This window comes from Callionymus lyra, chromosome 2 (assembly GCF_982586985.1).
Source record: "Callionymus lyra chromosome 2, fCalLyr1.hap1.1, whole genome shotgun sequence".
Lineage (NCBI taxonomy): Eukaryota > Metazoa > Chordata > Actinopteri > Syngnathiformes > Callionymidae > Callionymus > Callionymus lyra.
The window spans coordinates 38234813-38250863 of NC_141819.1; the positions used below are offsets into that span (position 1 = coordinate 38234813).

The 16051-nt window shown below is 44.5% G+C and overlaps 14 non-coding genes across 14 annotated transcripts; all 14 read left to right on the plus strand.

Moving 5' to 3' along the window:
- The first annotated feature begins 378 nt into the window (after positions 1–378).
- Positions 379–497, plus strand: LOC148086861 (5S ribosomal RNA). Its single transcript, XR_015710583.1, has one exon. It is a non-coding gene; the product is annotated as a 5S ribosomal RNA (ribosomal RNA).
- Positions 498–1267: 770 nt separating this feature from the next.
- Positions 1268–1386, plus strand: LOC148086862 (5S ribosomal RNA). Its single transcript, XR_015710584.1, has one exon. It is a non-coding gene; the product is annotated as a 5S ribosomal RNA (ribosomal RNA).
- Positions 1387–2535: 1149 nt separating this feature from the next.
- Positions 2536–2654, plus strand: LOC148086863 (5S ribosomal RNA). Its single transcript, XR_015710585.1, has one exon. It is a non-coding gene; the product is annotated as a 5S ribosomal RNA (ribosomal RNA).
- A 965-nt stretch (positions 2655–3619) lies between these two features.
- Positions 3620–3738, plus strand: LOC148086864 (5S ribosomal RNA). The gene has a single exon (XR_015710586.1). It is a non-coding gene; the product is annotated as a 5S ribosomal RNA (ribosomal RNA).
- Positions 3739–4703: 965 nt separating this feature from the next.
- LOC148086865 (5S ribosomal RNA) lies at positions 4704–4822 on the plus strand. The gene has a single exon (XR_015710587.1). It is a non-coding gene; the product is annotated as a 5S ribosomal RNA (ribosomal RNA).
- A 770-nt stretch (positions 4823–5592) lies between these two features.
- Positions 5593–5711, plus strand: LOC148086866 (5S ribosomal RNA). Its single transcript, XR_015710589.1, has one exon. It is a non-coding gene; the product is annotated as a 5S ribosomal RNA (ribosomal RNA).
- Positions 5712–6860: 1149 nt separating this feature from the next.
- LOC148086867 (5S ribosomal RNA) lies at positions 6861–6979 on the plus strand. Its single transcript, XR_015710590.1, has one exon. It is a non-coding gene; the product is annotated as a 5S ribosomal RNA (ribosomal RNA).
- A 965-nt stretch (positions 6980–7944) lies between these two features.
- On the plus strand, positions 7945–8063 carry LOC148086868 (5S ribosomal RNA). Its single transcript, XR_015710591.1, has one exon. It is a non-coding gene; the product is annotated as a 5S ribosomal RNA (ribosomal RNA).
- Positions 8064–9212: 1149 nt separating this feature from the next.
- LOC148086869 (5S ribosomal RNA) lies at positions 9213–9331 on the plus strand. Its single transcript, XR_015710610.1, has one exon. It is a non-coding gene; the product is annotated as a 5S ribosomal RNA (ribosomal RNA).
- A 965-nt stretch (positions 9332–10296) lies between these two features.
- On the plus strand, positions 10297–10415 carry LOC148086870 (5S ribosomal RNA). Its single transcript, XR_015710592.1, has one exon. It is a non-coding gene; the product is annotated as a 5S ribosomal RNA (ribosomal RNA).
- A 965-nt stretch (positions 10416–11380) lies between these two features.
- LOC148086871 (5S ribosomal RNA) lies at positions 11381–11499 on the plus strand. The gene has a single exon (XR_015710593.1). It is a non-coding gene; the product is annotated as a 5S ribosomal RNA (ribosomal RNA).
- A 1149-nt stretch (positions 11500–12648) lies between these two features.
- Positions 12649–12767, plus strand: LOC148086872 (5S ribosomal RNA). Its single transcript, XR_015710594.1, has one exon. It is a non-coding gene; the product is annotated as a 5S ribosomal RNA (ribosomal RNA).
- Positions 12768–13732: 965 nt separating this feature from the next.
- LOC148086873 (5S ribosomal RNA) lies at positions 13733–13851 on the plus strand. Its single transcript, XR_015710595.1, has one exon. It is a non-coding gene; the product is annotated as a 5S ribosomal RNA (ribosomal RNA).
- Positions 13852–15000: 1149 nt separating this feature from the next.
- On the plus strand, positions 15001–15119 carry LOC148086874 (5S ribosomal RNA). The gene has a single exon (XR_015710596.1). It is a non-coding gene; the product is annotated as a 5S ribosomal RNA (ribosomal RNA).
- Positions 15120–16051: the final 932 nt, after the last annotated feature.

Sequence of the window (16051 nt, forward strand, 5' to 3'; positions counted from 1 at the left end):
GGACCAGCTGTGAAACTAACATTTTCCATACATCCACCTGTAACCAAGGCCTGTAAACTGCTCCTCAGTCAAGTTCTGCACCTCCTACGTGTCCCAATATTGTTGACGCCAAAGTATCTGTGCATTACGGATCCTGATTATGCATTTCCCTGCTAAAAATAATACAATAACCTCAATCCAAATGAATGCTGATAAGATGCTCGTGGTCCATTATTTTGACCTTCTCCTGGCAAAACCGGGGCGGGTGATAAAGTATCATTAGATTGGAATATGTGGAGACATGAGGATGTTCGTCATGCGCTAGCGGATGGAATACTACAGCAGTGACAGGAGGATTGTGGGTCAAGTATAAAGGCGCTCGCTTTGACATCAGCAATTGCTTACGGCCATACCACCCTGAACACGCCCGATCTCGTCCGATCTCGGAAGCTAAGCAGGGTCGGGCCTGGTTAGTACTTGGATGGGAGACCGCCTGGGAATACCAGGTGCTGTAAGCTTTTGCACTCCCTCCGGCCCAAGTCCAGGACCGTGAGGCCAAAAATCACATGACATTCACATTTTGACTTACTTCCACGGGCCAGTCCACCACACTTAAGACTCAATGGACCACTAACGTTCTCCACTAGCTATGGTAAGCACTTTTCTTTTTTTTTGTTCTCACTTTGTGTTCAACCAAAATCAACAAGTCTTTATTTTTTTTCAAATCCCATAGGAAATATTGATCATTTTAGTTCTTATTTTGGCCACACACGTCATTCATTTATGTATTATTACTTTAATTTACGATAAGCAACTGATCGATTGAGAGACCAGAAGCCAAAGAGAATGGAGCTGGAAGAATTATTCCACGAGATTGACTTGAAGTACTGCATTTGTCTCACAGGAGAGCGACAAGATCAAGCTGTGAAACTAACATCAGTCAAGTTCTGCACCTCCTCTATGTCACAATATTGTTGACGCTAAAGTATCTGTGCATTACGGATCCTGATGATGTCTTTCCCTGCTAAAAATAATACAATTTGTGGCTATGATGTCCAAAAAATCTCTTCATGAGTCAAACCTCAATCCAAGTGAATGCTGATAAGACGCTCGTGGTCCATTATTTTGACCTTCTCCTGGCAAAACCGGGGCGGGTGATAAAGTATCATTAGATTGGAATATGTGGAGACATGAGGATGTTCGTCATGCGCTAGTGGATGGAATACTACAGCAGTGACAGGAGGATTGTGGGTCAAGTATAAAGGCGCTCGCTTTGACATCAGCAATTGCTTACGGCCATACCACCCTGAACACGCCCGATCTCGTCCGATCTCGGAAGCTAAGCAGGGTCGGGCCTGGTTAGTACTTGGATGGGAGACCGCCTGGGAATACCAGGTGCTGTAAGCTTTTGCACTCCCTCCGGCCCAAGACCAGGACCGTGAGGCCAAAAATCACATGACATTCACATTTTGACTTACTTCCACGGGCCAGTTCTGTCGCGTACGAGGAACTGAGGATCCAAGTGCGGAATTCAAAGTTTTCTTAAAAGTTCCAGTTCTTTAATGAGTCTCTCCAAACACCAATTACTCCAAACAGTCCATGCGGCGAAACTCCACAACACAAAACGTCCACCAGGAAAACAAAAGCGAAGGGGAACAGAGTAGGAGTCCAAACTACAGGTGATCTAAAATACAAAACTAAAATCAGCGACTAAGAAGACTGTAACAAAAAGCAACGCCAGGAGAGTCCAAGAATTAGTATAGAAATCAAGGTAGCGACGGAACGATCTGGTACAAACCTTTACCATGTGTCGAGAAGCCATCTTCTGGCGGTGCGTGCACGGACCGTCGGACCTTTCAGCATCGCTCCTTGATTGCCTAATCGCCTGCAGTTGGTGATTCCTCCTCTGCAACAAAAAGCAAAAGAACGAACCACGGGGAAATAAACATAGATCTATGACAAGTTCACCACACTTAAGCCTCAAAGGATCAGTAACATTCTCTAGTTATGGCCAAGCACTTGTTTTTAGTCCCTTTGTTTTCAACCAAAATCAACAAGTCTTTATTATTTCCAAATCCCATTGCAAATATTGATCATTGTAGTTTTGATTTTGGCCACGAGATGGCGATGTTCACCATTTGAGTGCGTTTGTTGGCATGCGAAGGTGGCGTCTCGCAAGGACCAGCTGTGAAACTAACATTTTCCATACATCCACCTGTAACCAAGGCCTGTAAACTGCTCCTCAGTCAAGTTCTGCACCTCCTACATGTCCCAATATTGTTGACGCCAAAGTATCTGTGCATTACGGATCCTGATTATGCATTTCCCTGCTAAAAATAATACAATAACCTCAATCCAAATGAATGCTGATAAGACGCTCGTGGTCCATTATTTTGACCTTCTCCTGGCAAAACCGGGGCGGGTGATAAAGTATCATTAGATTGGAATATGTGGAGACATGAGGATGTTCGTCATGCGCTAGTGGATGGAATACTACAGCAGTGACAGGAGGATTGTGGGTCAAGTATAAAGGCGCTCGCTTTGACATCAGCAATTGCTTACGGCCATACCACCCTGAACACGCCCGATCTCGTCCGATCTCGGAAGCTAAGCAGGGTCGGGCCTGGTTAGTACTTGGATGGGAGACCGCCTGGGAATACCAGGTGCTGTAAGCTTTTGCACTCCCTCCGGCCCAAGACCAGGACCGTGAGGCCAAAAATCACATGACATTCACATTTTGACTTACTTCCACGGGCCAGTCCACCACACTTAAGACTCAATGGACCACTAACGTTCTCCACTAGCTATGGTAGGCACTTTTCTTTTTTTTTGTTCTCACTTTGTGTTCAACCAAAATCAACAAGTCTTTATTTTTTTTCAAATCCCATAGGAAATATTGATCATTTTAGTTCTTATTTTGGCCACACACGTCATTCATTTATGTATTATTACTTTAATTTACGATAAGCAACTGATCGATTGAGAGACCAGAAGCCAAAGAGAATGGAGCTGGAAGAATTATTCCACGAGATTGACTTGAAGTACTGCATTTGTCTCACAGGAGAGCGACAAGATCAAGCTGTGAAACTAACATCAGTCAAGTTCTGCACCTCCTCTATGTCCCAATATTGTTGACGCTAAAGTATTATTATTTCCAAATCCCATTGCAAATATTGATCATTGTAGTTTTGATTTTGGCCACGAGATGGCGGTGTTCACCATTTGAGTGCGTTTGTTGGCATGCGAAGGTGGCGTCTCGCAAGGACCAGCTGTGAAACTAACATTTTCCATACATCCACCTGTAACCAAGGCCTGTAAACTGCTCCTCAGTCAAGTTCTGCACCTCCTACATGTCCCAATATTGTTGACGCCAAAGTATCTGTGCATTACGGATCCTGATTATGCATTTCCCTGCTAAAAATAATACAATAACCTCAATCCAAATGAATGCTGATAAGACGCTCGTGGTCCATTATTTTGACCTTCTCCTGGCAAAACCGGGGCGGGTGATAAAGTATCATTAGATTGGAATATGTGGAGACATGAGGATGTTCGTCATGCGCTAGTGGATGGAATACTACAGCAGTGACAGGAGGATTGTGGGTCAAGTATAAAGGCGCTCGCTTTGACATCAGCAATTGCTTACGGCCATACCACCCTGAACACGCCCGATCTCGTCCGATCTCGGAAGCTAAGCAGGGTCGGGCCTGGTTAGTACTTGGATGGGAGACCGCCTGGGAATACCAGGTGCTGTAAGCTTTTGCACTCCCTCTGGCCCAAGACCAGGACCGTGAGGCCAAAAATCACATGACATTCACATTTTGACTTACTTCCACGGGCCAGTCCACCACACTTAAGACTCAATGGACCACTAACGTTCTCCACTAGCTATGGTAGGCACTTTTCTTTTTTTTTGTTCTCACTTTGTGTTCAACCAAAATCAACAAGTCTTTATTTTTTTTCAAATCCCATAGGAAATATTGATCATTTTAGTTTTTATTTTGGCCACACACGTCATTCATTTATGTATTATTACTTTAATTTACGATAAGCAACTGATCGATTGAGAGACCAGAAGCCAAAGAGAATGGAGCTGGAAGAATTATTCCACGAGATTGACTTGAAGTACTGCATTTGTCTCACAGGAGAGCGACAAGATCAAGCTGTGAAACTAACATCAGTCAAGTTCTGCACCTCCTCTATGTCCCAATATTGTTGACGCTAAAGTATTATTATTTCCAAATCCCATTGCAAATATTGATCATTGTAGTTTTGATTTTGGCCACGAGATGGCGGTGTTCACCATTTGAGTGCGTTTGTTGGCATGCGAAGGTGGTGTCTCGCAAGGACCAGCTGTGAAACTAACATTTTCCATACATCCACCTGTAACCAAGGCCTGTAAACTGCTCCTCAGTCAAGTTCTGCACCTCCTACGTGTCCCAATATTGTTGACGCCAAAGTATCTGTGCATTACGGATCCTGATTATGCATTTCCCTGCTAAAAATAATACAATAACCTCAATCCAAATGAATGCTGATAAGATGCTCGTGGTCCATTATTTTGACCTTCTCCTGGCAAAACCGGGGCGGGTGATAAAGTATCATTAGATTGGAATATGTGGAGACATGAGGATGTTCGTCATGCGCTAGCGGATGGAATACTACAGCAGTGACAGGAGGATTGTGGGTCAAGTATAAAGGCGCTCGCTTTGACACCAGCAATTGCTTACGGCCATACCACCCTGAACACGCCCGATCTCGTCCGATCTCGGAAGCTAAGCAGGGTCGGGCCTGGTTAGTACTTGGATGGGAGACCGCCTGGGAATACCAGGTGCTGTAAGCTTTTGCACTCCCTCCGGCCCAAGTCCAGGACCGTGAGGCCAAAAATCACATGACATTCACATTTTGACTTACTTCCACGGGCCAGTCCACCACACTTAAGACTCAATGGACCACTAACGTTCTCCACTAGCTATGGTAAGCACTTTTCTTTTTTTTTGTTCTCACTTTGTGTTCAACCAAAATCAACAAGTCTTTATTTTTTTTCAAATCCCATAGGAAATATTGATCATTTTAGTTCTTATTTTGGCCACACACGTCATTCATTTATGTATTATTACTTTAATTTACGATAAGCAACTGATCGATTGAGAGACCAGAAGCCAAAGAGAATGGAGCTGGAAGAATTATTCCACGAGATTGACTTGAAGTACTGCATTTGTCTCACAGGAGAGCGACAAGATCAAGCTGTGAAACTAACATCAGTCAAGTTCTGCACCTCCTCTATGTCACAATATTGTTGACGCTAAAGTATCTGTGCATTACGGATCCTGATGATGTCTTTCCCTGCTAAAAATAATACAATTTGTGGCTATGATGTCCAAAAAATCTCTTCATGAGTCAAACCTCAATCCAAGTGAATGCTGATAAGACGCTCGTGGTCCATTATTTTGACCTTCTCCTGGCAAAACCGGGGCGGGTGATAAAGTATCATTAGATTGGAATATGTGGAGACATGAGGATGTTCGTCATGCGCTAGTGGATGGAATACTACAGCAGTGACAGGAGGATTGTGGGTCAAGTATAAAGGCGCTCGCTTTGACATCAGCAATTGCTTACGGCCATACCACCCTGAACACGCCCGATCTCGTCCGATCTCGGAAGCTAAGCAGGGTCGGGCCTGGTTAGTACTTGGATGGGAGACCGCCTGGGAATACCAGGTGCTGTAAGCTTTTGCACTCCCTCTGGCCCAAGACCAGGACCGTGAGGCCAAAAATCACATGACATTCACATTTTGACTTACTTCCACGGGCCAGTTCTGTCGCGTACGAGGAACTGAGGATCCAAGTGCGGAATTCAAAGTTTTCTTAAAAGTTCCAGTTCTTTAATGAGTCTCTCCAAACACCAATTACTCCAAACAGTCCATGCGGCGAAACTCCACAACACAAAACGTCCACCAGGAAAACAAAAGCGAAGGGGAACAGAGTAGGAGTCCAAACTACAGGTGATCTAAAATACAAAACTAAAATCAGCGACTAAGAAGACTGTAACAAAAAGCAACGCCAGGAGAGTCCAAGAATTAGTATAGAAATCAAGGTAGCGACGGAACGATCTGGTACAAACCTTTACCATGTGTCGAGAAGCCATCTTCTGGCGGTGCGTGCACGGACCGTCGGACCTTTCAGCATCGCTCCTTGATTGCCTAATCGCCTGCAGTTGGTGATTCCTCCTCTGCAACAAAAAGCAAAAGAACGAACCACGGGGAAATAAACATAGATCTATGACAAGTTCACCACACTTAAGCCTCAAAGGATCAGTAACATTCTCTAGTTATGGCCAAGCACTTGTTTTTAGTCCCTTTGTTTTCAACCAAAATCAACAAGTCTTTATTATTTCCAAATCCCATTGCAAATATTGATCATTGTAGTTTTGATTTTGGCCACGAGATGGCGATGTTCACCATTTGAGTGCGTTTGTTGGCATGCGAAGGTGGCGTCTCGCAAGGACCAGCTGTGAAACTAACATTTTCCATACATCCACCTGTAACCAAGGCCTGTAAACTGCTCCTCAGTCAAGTTCTGCACCTCCTACATGTCCCAATATTGTTGACGCCAAAGTATCTGTGCATTACGGATCCTGATTATGCATTTCCCTGCTAAAAATAATACAATAACCTCAATCCAAATGAATGCTGATAAGACGCTCGTGGTCCATTATTTTGACCTTCTCCTGGCAAAACCGGGGCGGGTGATAAAGTATCATTAGATTGGAATATGTGGAGACATGAGGATGTTCGTCATGCGCTAGTGGATGGAATACTACAGCAGTGACAGGAGGATTGTGGGTCAAGTATAAAGGCGCTCGCTTTGACATCAGCAATTGCTTACGGCCATACCACCCTGAACACGCCCGATCTCGTCCGATCTCGGAAGCTAAGCAGGGTCGGGCCTGGTTAGTACTTGGATGGGAGACCGCCTGGGAATACCAGGTGCTGTAAGCTTTTGCACTCCCTCCGGCCCAAGACCAGGACCGTGAGGCCAAAAATCACATGACATTCACATTTTGACTTACTTCCACGGGCCAGTCCACCACACTTAAGACTCAATGGACCACTAACGTTCTCCACTAGCTATGGTAGGCACTTTTCTTTTTTTTTGTTCTCACTTTGTGTTCAACCAAAATCAACAAGTCTTTATTTTTTTTCAAATCCCATAGGAAATATTGATCATTTTAGTTTTTATTTTGGCCACACACGTCATTCATTTATGTATTATTACTTTAATTTACGATAAGCAACTGATCGATTGAGAGACCAGAAGCCAAAGAGAATGGAGCTGGAAGAATTATTCCACGAGATTGACTTGAAGTACTGCATTTGTCTCACAGGAGAGCGACAAGATCAAGCTGTGAAACTAACATCAGTCAAGTTCTGCACCTCCTCTATGTCCCAATATTGTTGACGCTAAAGTATTATTATTTCCAAATCCCATTGCAAATATTGATCATTGTAGTTTTGATTTTGGCCACGAGATGGCGGTGTTCACCATTTGAGTGTGTTTGTTGGCATGCGAAGGTGGCGTCTCGCAAGGACCAGCTGTGAAACTAACATTTTCCATACATCCACCTGTAACCAAGGCCTGTAAACTGCTCCTCAGTCAAGTTCTGCACCTCCTACATGTCCCAATATTGTTGACGCCAATGTATCTGTGCATTACGGATCCTGATTATGCATTACCCTGCTAAAAATAATACAATAACCTCAATCCAAATGAATGCTGATAAGACGCTCGTGGTCCATTATTTTGACCTTCTCCTGGCAAAACCGGGGCAGGTGATAAAGTATCATTAGATTGGAATATGTGGAGACATGAGGATGTTCGTCATGCGCTAGTGGATGGAATACTACAGCAGTGACAGGAGGATTGTGGGTCAAGTATAAAGGCGCTCGCTTTGACATCAGCAATTGCTTACGGCCATACCACCCTGAACACGCCCGATCTCGTCCGATCTCGGAAGCTAAGCAGGGTCGGGCCTGGTTAGTACTTGGATGGGAGACCGCCTGGGAATACCAGGTGCTGTAAGCTTTTGCACTCCCTCCGGCCCAAGACCAGGACCGTGAGGCCAAAAATCACATGACATTCACATTTTGACTTACTTCCACGGGCCAGTTCTGTCGCGTACGAGGAACTGAGGATCCAAGTGCGGAATTCAAAGTTTTCTTAAAAGTTCCAGTTCTTTAATGAGTCTCTCCAAACACCAATTACTCCAAACAGTCCATGCGGCGAAACTCCACAACACAAAACGTCCACCAGGAAAACAAAAGCGAAGGGGAACAGAGGAGGAGTCCAAACTACAGGTGATCTAAAATACAAAACTAAAATCAGCGACTAAGAAGACTGTAACAAAAAGCAACGCCAGGAGAGTCCAAGAATTAGTATAGAAATCAAGGTAGCGACGGAACGATCTGGTACAAACCTTTACCATGTGTCGAGAAGCCATCTTCTGGCGGTGCGTGCACGGACCGTCGGACCTTTCAGCATCGCTCCTTGATTGCCTAATCGCCTGCAGTTGGTGATTCCTCCTCTGCAACAAAAAGCAAAAGAACGAACCACGGGGAAATAAACATAGATCTATGACAAGTTCACCACACTTAAGCCTCAAAGGATCAGTAACATTCTCTAGTTATGGCCAAGCACTTGTTTTTAGTCCCTTTGTTTTCAACCAAAATCAACAAGTCTTTATTATTTCCAAATCCCATTGCAAATATTGATCATTGTAGTTTTGATTTTGGCCACGAGATGGCGGTGTTCACCATTTGAGTGCGTTTGTTGGCATGCGAAGGTGGCATCTCGCAAGGACCAGCTGTGAAACTAACATTTTCCATACATCCACCTGTAACCAAGGCCTGTAAACTGCTCCTCAGTCAAGTTCTGCACCTCCTACATGTCCCAATATTGTTGACGCCAAAGTATCTGTGCATTACGGATCCTGATTATGCATTTCCCTGCTAAAAATAATACAATAACCTCAATCCAAATGAATGCTGATAAGACGCTCGTGGTCCATTATTTTGACCTTCTCCTGGCAAAACCGGGGCGGGTGATAAAGTATCATTAGATTGGAATATGTGGAGACATGAGGATGTTCGTCATGCGCTAGTGGATGGAATACTACAGCAGTGACAGGAGGATTGTGGGTCAAGTATAAAGGCGCTCGCTTTGACATCAGCAATTGCTTACGGCCATACCACCCTGAACACGCCCGATCTTGTCCGATCTCGGAAGCTAAGCAGGGTCGGGCCTGGTTAGTACTTGGATGGGAGACCGCCTGGGAATACCAGGTGCTGTAAGCTTTTGCACTCCCTCCGGCCCAAGTCCAGGACCGTGAGGCCAAAAATCACATGACATTCACATTTTGACTTACTTCCACGGGCCAGTCCACCACACTTAAGACTCAATGGACCACTAACGTTCTCCACTAGCTATGGTAGGCACTTTTCTTTTTTTTTGTTCTCACTTTGTGTTCAACCAAAATCAACAAGTCTTTATTTTTTTTCAAATCCCATAGGAAATATTGATCATTTTAGTTCTTATTTTGGCCACACACGTCATTCATTTATGTATTATTACTTTAATTTACGATAAGCAACTGATCGATTGAGAGACCAGAAGCCAAAGAGAATGGAGCTGGAAGAATTATTCCACGAGATTGACTTGAAGTACTGCATTTGTCTCACAGGAGAGCGACAAGATCAAGCTGTGAAACTAACATCAGTCAAGTTCTGCACCTCCTCTATGTCCCAATATTGTTGACGCTAAAGTATTATTATTTCCAAATCCCATTGCAAATATTGATCATTGTAGTTTTGATTTTGGCCACGAGATGGCGATGTTCACCATTTGAGTGCGTTTGTTGGCATGCGAAGGTGGCGTCTCGCAAGGACCAGCTGTGAAACTAACATTTTCCATACATCCACCTGTAACCAAGGCCTGTAAACTGCTCCTCAGTCAAGTTCTGCACCTCCTACATGTCCCAATATTGTTGACGCCAAAGTATCTGTGCATTACGGATCCTGATTATGCATTTCCCTGCTAAAAATAATACAATAACCTCAATCCAAATGAATGCTGATAAGACGCTCGTGGTCCATTATTTTGACCTTCTCCTGGCAAAACCGGGGCGGGTGATAAAGTATCATTAGATTGGAATATGTGGAGACATGAGGATGTTCGTCATGCGCTAGTGGATGGAATACTACAGCAGTGACAGGAGGATTGTGGGTCAAGTATAAAGGCGCTCGCTTTGACATCAGCAATTGCTTACGGCCATACCACCCTGAACACGCCCGATCTCGTCCGATCTCGGAAGCTAAGCAGGGTCGGGCCTGGTTAGTACTTGGATGGGAGACCGCCTGGGAATACCAGGTGCTGTAAGCTTTTGCACTCCCTCCGGCCCAAGACCAGGACCGTGAGGCCAAAAATCACATGACATTCACATTTTGACTTACTTCCACGGGCCAGTCCACCACACTTAAGACTCAATGGACCACTAACGTTCTCCACTAGCTATGGTAGGCACTTTTCTTTTTTTTTGTTCTCACTTTGTGTTCAACCAAAATCAACAAGTCTTTATTTTTTTTCAAATCCCATAGGAAATATTGATCATTTTAGTTTTTATTTTGGCCACACACGTCATTCATTTATGTATTATTACTTTAATTTACGATAAGCAACTGATCGATTGAGAGACCAGAAGCCAAAGAGAATGGAGCTGGAAGAATTATTCCACGAGATTGACTTGAAGTACTGCATTTGTCTCACAGGAGAGCGACAAGATCAAGCTGTGAAACTAACATCAGTCAAGTTCTGCACCTCCTCTATGTCCCAATATTGTTGACGCTAAAGTATTATTATTTCCAAATCCCATTGCAAATATTGATCATTGTAGTTTTGATTTTGGCCACGAGATGGCGGTGTTCACCATTTGAGTGCGTTTGTTGGCATGCGAAGGTGGTGTCTCGCAAGGACCAGCTGTGAAACTAACATTTTCCATACATCCACCTGTAACCAAGGCCTGTAAACTGCTCCTCAGTCAAGTTCTGCACCTCCTACGTGTCCCAATATTGTTGACGCCAAAGTATCTGTGCATTACGGATCCTGATTATGCATTTCCCTGCTAAAAATAATACAATAACCTCAATCCAAATGAATGCTGATAAGATGCTCGTGGTCCATTATTTTGACCTTCTCCTGGCAAAACCGGGGCGGGTGATAAAGTATCATTAGATTGGAATATGTGGAGACATGAGGATGTTCGTCATGCGCTAGCGGATGGAATACTACAGCAGTGACAGGAGGATTGTGGGTCAAGTATAAAGGCGCTCGCTTTGACATCAGCAATTGCTTACGGCCATACCACCCTGAACACGCCCGATCTCGTCCGATCTCGGAAGCTAAGCAGGGTCGGGCCTGGTTAGTACTTGGATGGGAGACCGCCTGGGAATACCAGGTGCTGTAAGCTTTTGCACTCCCTCCGGCCCAAGACCAGGACCGTGAGGCCAAAAATCACATGACATTCACATTTTGACTTACTTCCACGGGCCAGTTCTGTCGCGTACGAGGAACTGAGGATCCAAGTGCGGAATTCAAAGTTTTCTTAAAAGTTCCAGTTCTTTAATGAGTCTCTCCAAACACCAATTACTCCAAACAGTCCATGCGGCGAAACTCCACAACACAAAACGTCCACCAGGAAAACAAAAGCGAAGGGGAACAGAGGAGGAGTCCAAACTACAGGTGATCTAAAATACAAAACTAAAATCAGCGACTAAGAAGACTGTAACAAAAAGCAACGCCAGGAGAGTCCAAGAATTAGTATAGAAATCAAGGTAGCGACGGAACGATCTGGTACAAACCTTTACCATGTGTCGAGAAGCCATCTTCTGGCGGTGCGTGCACGGACCGTCGGACCTTTCAGCATCGCTCCTTGATTGCCTAATCGCCTGCAGTTGGTGATTCCTCCTCTGCAACAAAAAGCAAAAGAACGAACCACGGGGAAATAAACATAGATCTATGACAAGTTCACCACACTTAAGCCTCAAAGGATCAGTAACATTCTCTAGTTATGGCCAAGCACTTGTTTTTAGTCCCTTTGTTTTCAACCAAAATCAACAAGTCTTTATTATTTCCAAATCCCATTGCAAATATTGATCATTGTAGTTTTGATTTTGGCCACGAGATGGCGGTGTTCACCATTTGAGTGCGTTTGTTGGCATGCGAAGGTGGCGTCTCGCAAGGACCAGCTGTGAAACTAACATTTTCCATACATCCACCTGTAACCAAGGCCTGTAAACTGCTCCTCAGTCAAGTTCTGCACCTCCTACATGTCCCAATATTGTTGACGCCAAAGTATCTGTGCATTACGGATCCTGATTATGCATTTCCCTGCTAAAAATAATACAATAACCTCAATCCAAATGAATGCTGATAAGACGCTCGTGGTCCATTATTTTGACCTTCTCCTGGCAAAACCGGGGCGGGTGATAAAGTATCATTAGATTGGAATATGTGGAGACATGAGGATGTTCGTCATGCGCTAGTGGATGGAATACTACAGCAGTGACAGGAGGATTGTGGGTCAAGTATAAAGGCGCTCGCTTTGACATCAGCAATTGCTTACGGCCATACCACCCTGAACACGCCCGATCTCGTCCGATCTCGGAAGCTAAGCAGGGTCGGGCCTGGTTAGTACTTGGATGGGAGACCGCCTGGGAATACCAGGTGCTGTAAGCTTTTGCACTCCCTCCGGCCCAAGACCAGGACCGTGAGGCCAAAAATCACATGACATTCACATTTTGACTTACTTCCACGGGCCAGTCCACCACACTTAAGACTCAATGGACCACTAACGTTCTCCACTAGCTATGGTAGGCACTTTTCTTTTTTTTTGTTCTCACTTTGTGTTCAACCAAAATCAACAAGTCTTTATTTTTTTTCAAATCCCATAGGAAATATTGATCATTTTAGTTTTTATTTTGGCCACACACGTCATTCATTTATGTATTATTACTTTAATTTACGATAAGCAACTGATCGATTGAGAGACCAGAAGCCAAAGAGAATGGAGCTGGAAGAATTATTCCACGAGATTGACTTGAAGTACTGCATTTGTCTCACAGGAGAGCGACAAGATCAAGCTGTGAAACTAACATCAGTCAAGTTCTGCACCTCCTCTATGTCCCAATATTGTTGACGCTAAAGTATTATTATTTCCAAATCCCATTGCAAATATTGATCATTGTAGTTTTGATTTTGGCCACGAGATGGCGGTGTTCACCATTTGAGTGCGTTTGTTGGCATGCGAAGGTGGTGTCTCGCAAGGACCAGCTGTGAAACTAACATTTTCCATACATCCACCTGTAACCAAGGCCTGTAAACTGCTCCTCAGTCAAGTTCTGCACCTCCTACGTGTCCCAATATTGTTGACGCCAAAGTATCTGTGCATTACGGATCCTGATTATGCATTTCCCTGCTAAAAATAATACAATAACCTCAATCCAAATGAATGCTGATAAGATGCTCGTGGTCCATTATTTTGACCTTCTCCTGGCAAAACCGGGGCGGGTGATAAAGTATCATTAGATTGGAATATGTGGAGACATGAGGATGTTCGTCATGCGCTAGCGGATGGAATACTACAGCAGTGACAGGAGGATTGTGGGTCAAGTATAAAGGCGCTCGCTTTGACATCAGCAATTGCTTACGGCCATACCACCCTGAACACGCCCGATCTCGTCCGATCTCGGAAGCTAAGCAGGGTCGGGCCTGGTTAGTACTTGGATGGGAGACCGCCTGGGAATACCAGGTGCTGTAAGCTTTTGCACTCCCTCCGGCCCAAGACCAGGACCGTGAGGCCAAAAATCACATGACATTCACATTTTGACTTACTTCCACGGGCCAGTTCTGTCGCGTACGAGGAACTGAGGATCCAAGTGCGGAATTCAAAGTTTTCTTAAAAGTTCCAGTTCTTTAATGAGTCTCTCCAAACACCAATTACTCCAAACAGTCCATGCGGCGAAACTCCACAACACAAAACGTCCACCAGGAAAACAAAAGCGAAGGGGAACAGAGGAGGAGTCCAAACTACAGGTGATCTAAAATACAAAACTAAAATCAGCGACTAAGAAGACTGTAACAAAAAGCAACGCCAGGAGAGTCCAAGAATTAGTATAGAAATCAAGGTAGCGACGGAACGATCTGGTACAAACCTTTACCATGTGTCGAGAAGCCATCTTCTGGCGGTGCGTGCACGGACCGTCGGACCTTTCAGCATCGCTCCTTGATTGCCTAATCGCCTGCAGTTGGTGATTCCTCCTCTGCAACAAAAAGCAAAAGAACGAACCACGGGGAAATAAACATAGATCTATGACAAGTTCACCACACTTAAGCCTCAAAGGATCAGTAACATTCTCTAGTTATGGCCAAGCACTTGTTTTTAGTCCCTTTGTTTTCAACCAAAATCAACAAGTCTTTATTATTTCCAAATCCCATTGCAAATATTGATCATTGTAGTTTTGATTTTGGCCACGAGATGGCGGTGTTCACCATTTGAGTGCGTTTGTTGGCATGCGAAGGTGGCGTCTCGCAAGGACCAGCTGTGAAACTAACATTTTCCATACATCCACCTGTAACCAAGGCCTGTAAACTGCTCCTCAGTCAAGTTCTGCACCTCCTACATGTCCCAATATTGTTGACGCCAAAGTATCTGTGCATTACGGATCCTGATTATGCATTTCCCTGCTAAAAATAATACAATAACCTCAATCCAAATGAATGCTGATAAGACGCTCGTGGTCCATTATTTTGACCTTCTCCTGGCAAAACCGGGGCGGGTGATAAAGTATCATTAGATTGGAATATGTGGAGACATGAGGATGTTCGTCATGCGCTAGTGGATGGAATACTACAGCAGTGACAGGAGGATTGTGGGTCAAGTATAAAGGCGCTCGCTTTGACATCAGCAATTGCTTACGGCCATACCACCCTGAACACGCCCGATCTCGTCCGATCTCGGAAGCTAAGCAGGGTCGGGCCTGGTTAGTACTTGGATGGGAGACCGCCTGGGAATACCAGGTGCTGTAAGCTTTTGCACTCCCTCCGGCCCAAGACCAGGACCGTGAGGCCAAAAATCACATGACATTCACATTTTGACTTACTTCCACGGGCCAGTTCTGTCGCGTACGAGGAACTGAGGATCCAAGTGCGGAATTCAAAGTTTTCTTAAAAGTTCCAGTTCTTTAATGAGTCTCTCCAAACACCAATTACTCCAAACAGTCCATGCGGCGAAACTCCACAACACAAAACGTCCACCAGGAAAACAAAAGCGAAGGGGAACAGAGTAGGAGTCCAAACTACAGGTGATCTAAAATACAAAACTAAAATCAGCGACTAAGAAGACTGTAACAAAAAGCAACGCCAGGAGAGTCCAAGAATTATTATAGAAATCAAGGTAGCGACGGAACGATCTGGTACAAACCTTTACCATGTGTCGAGAAGCCATCTTCTGGCGGTGCGTGCACGGACCGTCGGACCTTTCAGCATCGCTCCTTGATTGCCTAATCGCCTGCAGTTGGTGATTCCTCCTCTGCAACAAAAAGCAAAAGAACGAACCACGGGGAAATAAACATAGATCTATGACAAGTTCACCACACTTAAGCCTCAAAGGATCAGTAACATTCTCTAGTTATGGCCAAGCACTTGTTTTTAGTCCCTTTGTTTTCAACCAAAATCAACAAGTCTTTATTATTTCCAAATCCCATTGCAAATATTGATCATTGTAGTTTTGATTTTGGCCACGAGATGGCGGTGTTCACCATTTGAGTGCGTTTGTTGGCATGCGAAGGTGGCGTCTCGCAAGGACCAGCTGTGAAACTAACATTTTCCATACATCCACCTGTAACCAAGGCCTGTAAACTGCTCCTCAGTCAAGTTCTGCACCTCCTACGTGTCCCAATATTGTTGACGCCAAAGTATCTGTGCATTACGGATCCTGATTATGCATTTCCCTGCTAAAAATA